Source organism: Protopterus annectens, chromosome 2.part1, assembly GCF_019279795.1.
Source record: "Protopterus annectens isolate FY-2018-M chromosome 2.part1, PAN1.0, whole genome shotgun sequence".
In the NCBI taxonomy this organism is placed as follows: Eukaryota; Metazoa; Chordata; order Ceratodontiformes; family Protopteridae; genus Protopterus; species Protopterus annectens.
Genome location: NC_056729.1, coordinates 48,840,370 through 48,853,955, shown reverse-complemented (window position 1 = coordinate 48,853,955; position 13,586 = coordinate 48,840,370). Strand labels below are relative to the sequence as shown.

Here is a 13,586-nt window from a genome sequence, read left to right as displayed (position 1 = left end):
ACTCACTGCTACCCACTCTGCAGGTTAGCCATGGCTCTGTGGAACACAGCCTTAAGCAACCAAGTGCACCTGCAAGCTCAGTTCCTGCCAGGCAAACAAAATTCAATGGCAGGCAACGTAAGCAGAAATCTAATGGACCCACACGAATGGAAACTGGAACCAAACTCATCCAAACTTGTAATACACAGGTGGGGGAAACCAGAGGTGGACCTCTTTGCGTCCCTCCAAAACCATCAACTAAACAAATTTTGCACCAGAATTCCCCACAACCAAGCTTGGAAAGTGGATGCCCTATCCTTAACATGGGAAAACCTCTCAATCTATGCCTTTCCCCCTCTGCCCCTCCTTCCAAACGTACTCTTCAAGATCAAACAGGACAAGTCCGGGACGATCCTTATTGCACCAGACTGGCCACGTCAGTACTGGTGCCCACTCCTATGCAGTCTGACAGCAGTGCCATCCTGGCACCTACATCAGACCCTCTCTCTGCTGTCCCAGTAGGGGGGACAGATTGTGCATCGTCAGCTGCAAACCCTGAACCTGGCAGCCTGGCTTATTCCCTGAATACATCACCAGCAACCCTCAGCAAACAGGTGCTGGATGTTATCTTTGAGGGCAGGAGGCCCAGTACTAGGAAATCCTATTCAGAAAAGTGGAATAGATACTGTTCTGGGAGCCAGTCTCGAGGGAAGGACACAGCAGTGCCCTCCTTGTCTCAAATCCTGGACTTACCTAGCAGAGCTGCTCCACAAAGGCCTATCCTTCTCATCAATTAAGATTCATGTTTTTGCCATCTCTGCTCATTACAATACTGAACCACCCCTCTTCTCTCACCCTCTGATCAAAACAGCTCCTGAGAGGAGCTAACAATTTAAGACCCCCAAGGAGAGCTCCCACTCCTGCCTAGGACCTTAACTTTGTACTAGAGAAGCTCGCGCTTCCCCCTTTTGAGCCTGTTGCTACAGCAGAGTTAAAATTCCTCTCTTGGAAAACAGCCTTCTTGCTAACCATCACTTCGGCAAGAAGAGTGTCTGAGTTACAGGCCCTTATGGCTGTGGAACCTTACAATTATCTTCCATGCAGACAGGGTTTCCCTCAGGGCTAACCCATCTTTTATGCCCAAGGTGGTCTCCAGTGTGGCTTTAAACCAATCCATCCATTTGGCAACCTTTTTTCCTAATTGTCAGAATAAAGGGGGAAAGGATCCTGTACTCCTAGGATGTGCACAGTTAGCTCAGGTTCTACCTTGACAAGACTAAACTTTTCAGAAAATCTGACCAGCTGCTAGTCACCTTTGCTACAGGGGCAGAGGGCCAGTTCGAAACAAATCATTTCTAAATGGATAGCACACTGTATCCATTTCTGCTACAAACACCATGGAAAACCTACCGCATGGGAATCAGGCCTCATTCCACTAGGGCTAACTCAACCTCTACAGCTTTTCTCAGGGGAGTCCCTACCAGGGACATTTTGGAAGCTGCAACCTGGAGCTCTAACCAAACCTTCAAGCATTACCACTTGCCTATCTTTTCTAAATCCAGAGCTGGATTTGCCACAGCAGTCTTACAAGGCCAGCTAGCCAAACCCTACTACTACCTGACTGCCTCCACCCTTCCTCAGCTTTGGGAATCAACCCAAGTGTGATGAATGCAACAGTGAAACACGAAGAACATAGTACAGTTGTGTACACTTACCATAAATGTAGATGTTCGAGTGTATTCACTGTTGCTGTCCTGGTTACCCTCCCTCTATCCCCCTGTCTTTCTATACTTTCTACCTATCCTCTTTTTTGGCCATATCTTATGGAAATGGTATTTAGTTTTTACTCTAGATGATGTCCTTCAAGGATGCATCTGCAGTCCTAACATATGGGTTGTCCTGCCTCAGGCAGCCCTTCGGTCGGCCGGATTCCAAAGTCTGGGTCTGGCCTCGGCTGATGTCGCACTTCACACGACGTCATAGCTGCTGTGAATTGGGTATAAAGGCATCAGCCGACGCCATTTTCCCCAGTCTTTCTTGCCGCGCGGTGCCCGAAGCAGAAGCTGTTCGCAAGTGCCGATCGGTCAGATCCAGAGATTTCTACTACCGAAGACTTCTAAAAAGCTAAGTACCCCAATGGGGACTTTTCTTGCCTCAGCCGATGTCAGAAAAAGTAAATAACTGTTTAACTTGTGGGAAACAAATAGCTCATAAGGATTTCCACTCTTACTGCCTTCCTTGCTTAGGCCCAGACCACGACGTAGCAGCTTGTTTAGCCTGTGCTTCCTTCAACCGACGGACACTTAGGCGTCGGTCGGAGTTTGCAGAGGAGTTTTTCGGCCCCACTTTTGCTTACAACATGCTGTCGGAGACTCCGACTTCACAATTAGCTAAAAAGCGTAAGGAAAAGGACCGACACTCGCGGTCAGCGGTTTCGGCTGAAACCACGGTTAAGCCAACCGTGAGTGTCTCGGTTTCAGCTGAAACCGAGTCCACAGTTCTTCCTTCGGCCGAAAGCATGCCTACTACAGCCGAGGCCTCACACAGCATGGCTGAATCTGCTACTGAAATTCTACCTGCAGTCGCAGGTTCTCAGGATTTATCAGATACTATTCCTTTAGACATATCGACTCCTGCACGTGGAGCTGCTAGGCCCCCTGCATCTATGTCTATCAAGGCTTTTTCTAGGGCTAAAGCAGCTAAATCTTCTAAGGCCTTGCCCACTAAAACCCCCTCACACAGGCCTACCTCTAGCTCACAAATGCTCAGCCTGGCAGAGGATCTCATTTCTTTGATCAGGGGATCCCAACCTCACCCTGACAGGGCCTCTCATCCCCCTCCAGAGAAGAGGCCTAGAGCAGAGCCCCCTGAGCCAGTTTCAACAGATTATTCCTCGGATGATTCAGAAAACTCAAATCCTCCAGAAGGCCCTTATTCTCCATATGAGGACTCTGATGCAGAAGAATCCATTCCTTCTGCCTCTCCTCCTGAGGAATTTTCCTTTGGGAAAACCTTGCATGCTATGAGAAAGCAATTTCAATGGCAGGGCCAGGATTTTTCAGATTCAAGGAAAAGGCTAAGGACCTTTTTACATTTACCACAGCATAGGCCTTTAGCCATTCCTCCAGTACTAACAGTTGTAGATGATGCATTTAATGATGCTTGTACTGCCCCTGACTCTCTTCCCCCGGCCCCTGCTAAGCCCGACAGATACTACAGGGTCCCGGACACACACTATCACTTGTATAAGGCTCCTATTGCAGATCCTGAAACTATCACTTGTATAAGGCTCCTATTGCAGATCCTGAAACTATTTCACAGGGCCCCAAAGCTGTAGCAGCTGCCAAAAACCCCCTCCCCTCTGAAAGAGAATCTAGAGCATTAGAGAGATGGGGTAAAAAAGTTTATACTTCTGCTACTCTTTCGGCTAGGGCCTTAAACTGTCAATTCCACATGATTCAGTATCAGGAATTTCTGTTAGATCAGCTAAATAAAAAACTGTCTTCTCCTGATCCTATAGACCGTAAGTCCCTTCAGGATTTGGTACATAACACTCAGCAGGTCAGTAATCATTCCTTAAAATGTGGCTATGATGCACTGGAGGCTTCCTTTAGATCAGCTATGACTGGAACAGTGATCAGAAGGCATGCATGGTTAAAAGAGCAATCCTTACCAGACCATGTAAAGTCAAAGCTACTAGATGCTCCCATGGAGAAACAAAGTTTGTTTGGCTCCCCTGCACAGCAAGTGCTTAAGGTGGAAGAAAAAGCAAAATCTGTCCAAACAGTCAAGGATTTCTTACAGGTCCAGCCTCCGAGGTTTAGTAGAAATTGGCCTTCGAAGAATTGATCCTTTCCAGACACCTCCAGAGCACAGAGAGGCAGAAATGGGCGCCCAAGAGGCAGAGGTCAATCCAGAGGTGCCTACAGGGGACGTCAGTGGCAGCCTAACAACCAGAGAAGTACTGCCACAGATCCAGCTACTACCACTTCCACAGGACAGACACAATGACTTGACTCTGATACCGCCTACCAGGGAACAACTGGAAGCACCCTTAGGCGGAAAGCTAGCCTTATTTACCGTAAACTGGCATTACATTACAGGAGACAAATAGATTTTACAGACAATAGACAAAGGCTACAGGTTTCACTTCCACACTCTACCAAAAAAGAGAGGAATGCCAAACCTACCACCAAACCAAAAAACAAACGCTCTAGGACAAATCAACCACTTACTAGGGATGAGAGCTATAGAAAAGGTACCGCCTATGGAACAAGGACAAGGATTTTACTCCAGACTTTTCCTGGTACCAAGGAAAGAAAACCAATGGATGCCTATTCTCGACCTGTCCGCTCTGAACACATATCTCATTGTTCCAAAATTCAAAATGCTGACCCTACAGCAACTTCTTCCCATGCTGGGCAAGGAGTCTTGGCTGGTGACTCTAGATCTCAAGGAGGCATACCTGCACGTCCCTATACGACCAGATTGCAGAAGATACCTCAGATTTCTTGCAGGATCAGAGCATTATCAATTCTCAGCATTGCCCTTTGGCTTATCTACTGCGCCCAGAGTATTCACGAAATGCCTGGCATCAGTAATTGCTCATTGCAGGCTTCAGGGAATTCAAATTTATCCATACCTGGACGACTGCCTGATACAAGCGGACAACAAGATCAAATTAACAAAAGATTTGGAAAAGGTTATTCACCTACTGCAATCCCTGGGATACACAGTCAACATGAAAAAGTCAAGGCTGGTACCATCCCAAAGGATAACATTCTTGGGTGCAGAACTGGACACTTCAAATCAGATGGCATTTCTCACAGCAGAAAAGCAAAAGCAACTACCACTCTATTTCATGACATTAACAACACAGAACCAGCTTACAGCAAGGAAAATCCTGCAAGCTCTGGGTTACATGGCATCCTGCATAATATTGATTCCACATGCCAGGCTGCATATGAGGAAGTTGCAATGGTGCCTAAGGAATATATGGTCTCAACACAAGCACAGCTTAGAAGCCCAGATTCCAATAATCCCATGCCTGAAGTAAGAATTCCTGTGGTGGGCTCAGGCCTGTCAGTTGAACAAAGGACTGCCTTTCCACAAACCTCACCCAAGCCAGACTATCACCACGGACGCCTCGGACCTAGGCTGGGGGGCACACATGGTGGACAAGTGTATACAAGGCTTATGGACACAAGACCAGCTGAACCTACACATAAATCAAAAAGAGATGCTGGCAGTGAAACAGGCAATTCAGACATTCAGACCGTTTCTTCAACAGGGTCATTTGCTGATAAGGACGGACAACACCACAGTCATGTGGTATATCAACAAACAAGGAGGCACACACTCATATCCTCTATGCCGGATGGCAATGGACCTGTGGAATGTAGCCCTGAACCTCAACATTCAGCTCCAGGCCATATTTGTGCCAGGAAAAGAAAATATACTAGCAGACACCTTAAGCAGAACTATCACGGATGCCCACGAATGGATGCTGCATCCAGACATCTTCATATCCATTACAAAGAAATGGGGACTTCCAGAAATAGACCTGTTCGCATCCCGACACAACCACCAATTGAGGAAATTTTGCACAAGGGCATACCACCCACTTACTTGGAAGGTGGACTCCCTCTCCTTCAGTTGGGAAAACCTGACAGCATATGCATTCCCACCTCTTCCTTTGATGCTACTGAAGATCAAAGAAGACCGCCCAAGGATCATCCTGATAGCTCCAGACTGGCTGAGGCAGCATTGGTACCCACTACTGAGGAGTATGTCTCGGACACACGCATGGCCTTTACCTCTAGTTCCTTTACTGCTAACACAGAACAACTTCAAGATCCTACATCCAAACTTGAAAACACTACAGCTAGCTGCTTGGAATATTACATAAAACAAAATAACCCAGATTTATCCCAGAGGGTTAAAGACATTATACTGGAAGCTCGCAGACCCTCCACAAGGAAGACTTATTCAGCCAAATGGAAAAGATACCTCATTTGGAGTGCAGCAAAAGGAGAAAATGTATCATTAGCAAACATAGCTAACATCCTGGAATATTTAGCAGAACTTTTCCACAATGGCCTGTCTTACTCCTCCATTAAGATTCATGCATCAGCAATTTCAGCAGAATACAACATGGATCCTCCAGTCTTCTCTCATCCTCTACTCAGGCAGTTTCTGAGAGGAATTAAAAATGTAAAGCCTCCAAGGAAGCCACCTTTGCCTACATGGGACCTTAACTTTGTGCTGGAAAAGTTAACACTCCCCCCATTTCGAGCCAGCAGCATCAGCAGAATTACAGTTCTTATCTTGGAAAACTGCTTTCCTGCTTGCAATCACTTCAGCAAGAAGGGTTTCTGAATTACAGGCACTAATGGCAGTACAGCCCTTCCTTATCTTCCATCAGGATAGAGTGTCCTTGAGAACTAACCCTACTTTTATGCCAAAGGTGGTCTCCAGGGTATCATTGAACCAAGCAATCCACCTACCAACATTCTTCCCCAACCCACAGAACAGGGGGGAAAGACTGCTACATACCTTGGATGTACACAGACAACTGCGCTACTATCTGGACAGGACCAAGAACAATAGAAAAACTGACCATCTTCTGGTAGCATATGCAACAGGAATGGAAGGAAAAGCAATTTCAAAACAGACAATCTCAAAATGGATAGGAAATTGCATTAGATTTTGTTACTCTTTTCATGGAAAGACAACTCCAGAAAACATCAGACCTCACTCCACAAGAGCTACAGCCACTACTACAGCTTTCCTACGAGGAGTGGCTACCAAAGACATTTTAGAGGCTGCTACATGGAGCTCCGTGCATACATTTGCCAAGCATTATAATCTACCTTTATACTCCAGATCCCGAGCAGGTTTTGAAACTGCTGTTTTGCAAGGGATCTTAACTACACCAAATCATCTTTGTGCCTCCTCCCCCAGTTTGGCTATGGTATTCTACCCATATGTTCGGACTGCAGATGCGTCCTTGAAGGACATAGTACAGTTTTGTACCTACCATAAATGTAGATGTCCGAGAGGTAAGCATCTGCAGTCAGGATTACCCACCCTCCTTCCCCTCTGTGGTACTCCTAGGGTATTTGCCCATCTTTTAGCTAGCTGGGGGAATCTATTATGGTGTATTTGTTTGTATATATGTATATACATGCTTATTTTTGTTTGCTCTCTACTGTTTGGAATCATTTGCATTTATCCAAATTTAGCCTTCCTAGAGGGCACCTGGCATCTGGGGCAAGAAACACTGAGGAAAATGGCGTTGGTTGATGCCTTTATACCCAATTCACAGCAGCTACGACGTCGGGTGAAGTGCGACATCAGCAGAGGCCAGACTGAAGGGCTGCCTGAGGCAGGACAACTCATATGTTAGGACTGCAGATGCATACCTCTCGGACATCTACATTTATGGTAGGTACAAAACTGTACTTTCTAGATGTTTTACGTGAGGGTAGATGCCCCAGAACTAGAAAGTCTTATGCTGATAAATGGAAAAGGTTCTACACGTGGATTCAGGCTAAGGGAGCCGATATGGCACAGCCCTCCCTAACTCTCATCCTGGATTACCTAGCTGACCTGCTACTCAGTGGTGTCTCCCTTTTCTTCTATTAAAATTCATGCCTCTGCTATCTTTGCTCATTTCCACACTGAGCACCCCCTTTTCTCACACCTGTTGATCAAACAATTCCTAAGAGGGTCTAGCAATTAGAGGCCACCGAGAAGAGCACCTACTCCAGCTTGGGACCTTAACTTTGTGTTGGAAAAGCTCACCCTGCCCCCCTTTGAACCAGCATCTTCAGGAAAGTTAAAATTTCTCTCCTGGAAGACAGCTTTTTTTCTGGCAATCACTTCATCCAGAAGTCTCTAAACTACAAGCACTCATGGCTGTAGAGCCCTTCATCATCTTTCATGCTGACAGGTTGTCCCTCAGGACTATCCCATCTTTCATGCCCAAAGTGCTGTCCAGTGTGGCTCTCAACCAATCCATTTATTTGCCCACCTTTTTCCCTAACCCACAAAACAAGGGGGAAAGGATCTTGCACTCTCTAGATGTGCACAGAATGTTCGAATTTTATCTAGACAGGACTAAATCATTCAGAAAGTCTGATCAATTACTGGTCATCTTTGCTGCAGGGGCAGAGGGCAAAGCCATCTCCAAACAACCCATTTCCAAATGGATAGCACACTGCATCCATTTCTGTTAAAGGCAACATGGAAAACCTCCCCCTAAGGGGTTCAGGACTCACTCTACCAGAGCAGCCTCCACCTTTGCAGCTTTTCTCAGAGGGGTCCCCACCAGGGACATCCTGGAGGTTGCCACCTGGATATCTGTTCACACTTTCAAGCATTGCCGCCTGCCTATCTCCTCCAAATCCAGGGCAGGCTTTGCCACTGCAGTCTTGCAGGGCATCCTAGCCATCCCCTAGTCTCATTGACTGCCTCTATCGTTTTCCTCAGCTTTGGAAATCAACCAAATGTGATGACTGCAACAGTGAAACACGAAGAACATAGTACAGTTGTGTACATTTACCATAAATGTAGATGTTAGAGTATTCACTGTTGCAGTCCTGGTTTCCCTCCATCCCCCTCTTCTTTCTCTCTCTGTCTTTTACAAGGAACTTTTTAGTATTTACTTTCTACTGGTGGGGTTCTTCCACCATATCCTGGCTCCCACATGGGGGCTCCTGACAGGGCAAGAAAAACTGATGTAATGGCATTGGCTGACTTAAGTTATACTACTGACAACCTGACGTCCGTCCTGAAGCAACAGCAGCCGACACAGAAATACTAAGCCTCTGGTATTAGGACCGGCCAAGGGCTACCCTGGCAGGGCTAACCCAAATGTGATGACTGCAACCGTGAATACACTCGAACATCTACATTTATGGTAAGTGTACACAACTGTACTTTATACAAATATATCCATATCTGGACGGCCTGCTAATTCTCCATCAAGAACCCAAAGTTCTCTTACACTGCCTACAACAGGTGATCTCCACCCTAACACTCTATAAACAATGAAAAGTCTCGCCTGAACCCCACTCAAGACCTGGTTTTCTTGGGATGTAGGGTAAGAACAGACAAAATGAAGGCTTTCATTCCAGACCAGAGAATCCTGGACCTTTGCCTATACTTCAGTAAACTTATCACCCTCACTTCCTTGCTAGCACGGGAGTTCCTAAGGATGTTAGGCCACATGGCTTCCCTAATACCCACGTTGCCCATGGCAAGACTCCACATAACCACAGTAAAAAAAAAACTTTTCTAAAGCAAACTTCACCTAACTTAAGACAGAGGTGGTAAGTTTCACAGCCCCCAAGCTAAAGGATAACGCTGCCCAAGATGCAGAAACCTTTACAAATGCACTCTATGAGCACCTACAAGGATGCATGAATTGTGCCATCCCTAGCAAAACCAAGACTCACTCCTCTAAGAGAAGGAAACCAGTTTGGTGGACCCCTGCCATAAACAAGGCTATACAGTAGAAGGAGGAAACTAGTTCAGACAAAAAGCAAATTCCAAGAAGGAAAGTCATCCCTGATCAGGATTAGTGTCAATAAGAAACTAAGGTCCCTCATGAAATCTTCCAAGGCTAACTTCAAAAGAAACACTTCAAGGAATCCAAACACTATCCCAACAACTGTAACCACAAATTAATTCCAAGGAGAAAAAAACTGTGACAGGATCCAATCTTTGAATAAAACCACTTTTTATAATAGGATAAGTTCCTTTTAATATTCATGGTTGTTTCTATGTTTATGGGATTGTCCAAGTGACTGATATAAAGGGCAGGAAATTAAGGTATACAAGTGTGTTTGATTACTGGTTGTTCTGATGAAACCTACAATTTGTAGGTGAAAGCGCTCAACAACCTGTTTTTACTAGTCAATAAACATGTAGGTGAAAGCGCTCAACAACCTGTTTTTGCTAGTCAATAAACAAGTGGTTTTATTCAAAGATTGGATCCTGTCACAGTTTTTTTTTCTTCTTGGAATTAATTTGTGGTTACAGTCGTTTGGATAACTTCAAAAGAAAAATAGCCAAGGATTCAAAAGATAACAACAAAGCCTTCTTTAGCTATGTTAAGAAACTGTGGCAACTCGCAGATATGCACTGAACTAGTGCAAATTAGCACAAAATATGCTGAACCTACTGATATTGCAAACATCCTGGCAGATGGATTCAGTGCAAACTTCACCCCCCTCTCACCTCCAAAAGGGCCCACAACAATACCGGAAAAGTGTAGTGTCCCAAAAAGCAGACGCACAGGTGAAAACAGCCCTTTCGAAAGCCAAAAACAGTGTCAATGGGACCAGATGGTGTCCCAGGCTGCATCTTGCACGAACTACAGAACGAACTAACCCCCCCCACCTAAACACGCTGTTCATCCTCAGCCTCTCCACAGGCTACGTGCCCATAGAATGGCACACAGCAACGGTTAATGTTAAGTTGTCCATCTCGCCTTCGTTCTTGCTGTTTGGGTTCGGAGCCGATCCTCTGCTCCGACTCGGCCATCTTCTATAGCTCGAGAGCTGTTTACTGGCTCGAGGCTACCCCTTATCGCAGGCCTTCTGTTTCCCTTGAACTCGTTTAAATTAGAGAGCCCCCCCCCCCCAGTTTAGGATAGCCGTTTAAATTAGAGGCTTTCCTTTCTGTTCCTTAACTGTAAAAAAAAAAAAAAAAAAAAAAAGTCCATTTGTTTCTTGTTTTTTGTAGCATAGCTGTTTATTGTTACTAAAATGTCTAAAGATACCAAGGTATCTGGCTTCAAAAAGTGTGACTCATGCTGTCAGAAAATGTATCTGACAGATGGGCACGCTAGTTGTGTATATTGTTTGGGTGCTGTTCACGTTTTTAGTCCAAGGGTCCTTCAGGAGTTCAAAAACAAATTAACCCTTCAGGGATTATTGAAGCCTCAGGATTCTCTGGCTAAAAGTACTCAGCCAGCGAAATCCCCTAAGTCTGTTAAGCAGTCGGCTCCACCTTCGGGGCAGACTCCTTTACTTGACCAACCAAGTATGTCGGTGCCAGCTGGCACCGACACGACAACTCCTCCGTCGGCTCCATCTGCTATTTCGGAGCCATAAGAGACTAAGGTCTCCGTCTTTGGAGTCCATCCACTCGGCACCTCCGTCACCTTTGTTAGAGTGAACTTAGCCATCATTCTTCCCACTCCTCTCGATCCTCATGATTATCGGATCATGATGTGGAGAGAGGAAGTAGGTTACTTAAGTCACAGGCACTGGCTAAAATTCTGTCCAGCCCACCTCAACAGGTTTCGGCTCCAACCGCCTCTATTTCTGTTCCTTCTCCGACTACATTTAGCTCAGAGCTGGAGACCATGGATCCGCAGGTAGTAGAACCGTCGGTGCCAATCATCTCTCCTTCGGTTCCGACGTCTGCTCTGATTACCTCGATGTTCTTCATTCCACATTGCTGCAGTCCTAACTATAGGGTAGTTCGCTGTCCAGTCGGCCCGAATACCAAAGTATATGGCTGACGTCGGTCAGGGCGCATTAGACTGACGTCAGTACGTCAGGGTACTAATGCGCATGACCGACGCCATATCCTCAGTCTTTTTTGCCGCATGGTCCGATGCAGAAGCAATTTTGCGAGTGCAGGTTGGCGTTCTGAAAGTTTCTGAAGCCAGAGTTTCAGACCGAATCAAAGTTGGCTAAGTACCCCGTTGGGGAATATTTTGTTTTTTTCTTGCCTCAGTATTTAACCGGATGTCAGAAAAAGTGAATAACTGTATTTCTTGTGGGAAACAGATACCTCATAGGGATTACCATACTTTGTGTATACCTTGTTTAGGGCCTGAGCACGACGTTGTTGGATGCTGCTCTTGTGCTAGATTTAACAAACGCACTATTAAGAGAAGGTTAGACTGTGCCAGGTTAGTGTTTGGGAAGCGTTGTAATTATAAAATGCCGTCGGATGCTCCGACGCCGGCTTCGCTAAAAAGCAAGGACAAAACAGCAAAGCCTAGAGTGGAGGAACCGACAGTCCCAGACGTCGGTTCTTTAGAGGGCTCAGTGGAGCCGGAGGTTTTGCCAGGTGTTTCTTTGGAGTCTCAGGGAGAGACTTTACTGTTACAGGATGTATCCTCTCAGGAAGTAGGCCAGGCTGAGGGGGCTTCTCAGGTGGCTGTTCTTCCCTCTCTTCCTAAGGTGGTCAGAGCCTCCCCTTCTGTTTCCAAGGCTTCTTTGAGGGGCAGGCCGAGTTTTGCTTAAGTCGGGGTTTCTCCTAGTACTTCAGGGTCTTTGCCTAAGAAACATATGCTTAAAATGGCAGAGGATTTGATTACTATAAGGGGTTCTATGCCCCCTCCTGATAAGAGGCCTAGGGTGGAATCTGAGTTTGAGAGTTTTGAGCAATGCTCGGAGGCTTCTGAGTCTTCGGCTGAAGACTTGCAGGAGTACCCTCCTTATTCTGATTCTGATGTGGATGATTCTACTCCTTCAGCTTCCCCTCCTGAGGATTTTTCATTTTCAGAGACTCTGCATTCCATGAGGGAGCATTTTAAATGGGAAGGTCAAGATTTCTCTGATTCCAGGAAAAGGCTTAGGGAATTCTTGTTTTTACCACAGCACAGGCCTTTAGCTATACCTCCTGTTTTGAATGTGGTGGAAGATGTTTTTGCAGAGGCTTCCCTGAATCCAGATTCTTTGCCTCCTGCCCCAGTTAAACCAGATAGGTATTATAGGGTGCCTAAAGCTCATAAGTATCTTTTTAAGAGTCCTAGGGCAGACCCGGAAACTGTCTCTCAGGGGCCTAAAGGTGTGAAGGCCTCAGTTGTTAAAAATCCTGTCCCTCCTGATAAAGAGGCAAGGGCTTTGGATAGATGGGGAAAGAAAATATATACTTCTTCCACTTTAGCCATGAGGGCGTTGAATTGTCAGTTTCACATGTTAAAATATCAGAATTATCTTCTTTCACAGTTGAAATCTAAGGTGGATGCTCTGGCGGAAGGTATTGAGTGTAAAGAGTTGCAGGATTTAGTTCATGTGTCTGAACAAGTGGGTAAACATTCCTTGCAATGTGGTTTTGATGCTGTGCAGGCCTCCTCCAGGGTGGCTGCCACTGGTTCTGTTCTTCGTAGGCACGCCTGGTTGAGAGATCAGAACTTAGCTGAGCATGTTAAGACAAGGATTTTGGATGCTCCTTTACAGTCTGATGTGTTGTTTGGTTCGCCTGTGGAAGCAGTTTTAAAGAAGATGGAGGACAAGGCTAAGTCTATGCAAACTGTTAAGGATTTTTGCAGGTGCAGCCTCCAAGTTTAGTAGAAATTGGCCTGCTAAGGGATGGACTTATCCTGCTTATGATTCCCAGTCTAGGGGTAGGTCTAGACGTGGTAGGGGCAGAGCTCAAGGTGCTTTTAGGCCTAGGACAGGAGTTCACCTGCTCAGACTTCTGGTGAGGGCAGGGGTCAGTCCTTTCGTAAGCAGACCCAATGACCTGCCTTTTCAGCTGCCAGTGCCTTCTCGCCTGGCGGCACCTCTAGGAGGAAGACTGTCTCTTTTCAAAGAAAATTGGGATTTAATTACCCAAGACAAATGGGTTCTGGATAT

General features: G+C 45.9%; 1 protein-coding gene across 1 annotated transcript in view; it reads left to right on the top strand.

Moving 5' to 3' along the window:
* LOC122793961 overlaps positions 1 to 13,586 on the top strand; it is a gene marked incomplete at its 3' end in the record, with an annotated part of 2,396,194 nt that overhangs the window by 1,124,972 nt on the left and 1,257,636 nt on the right.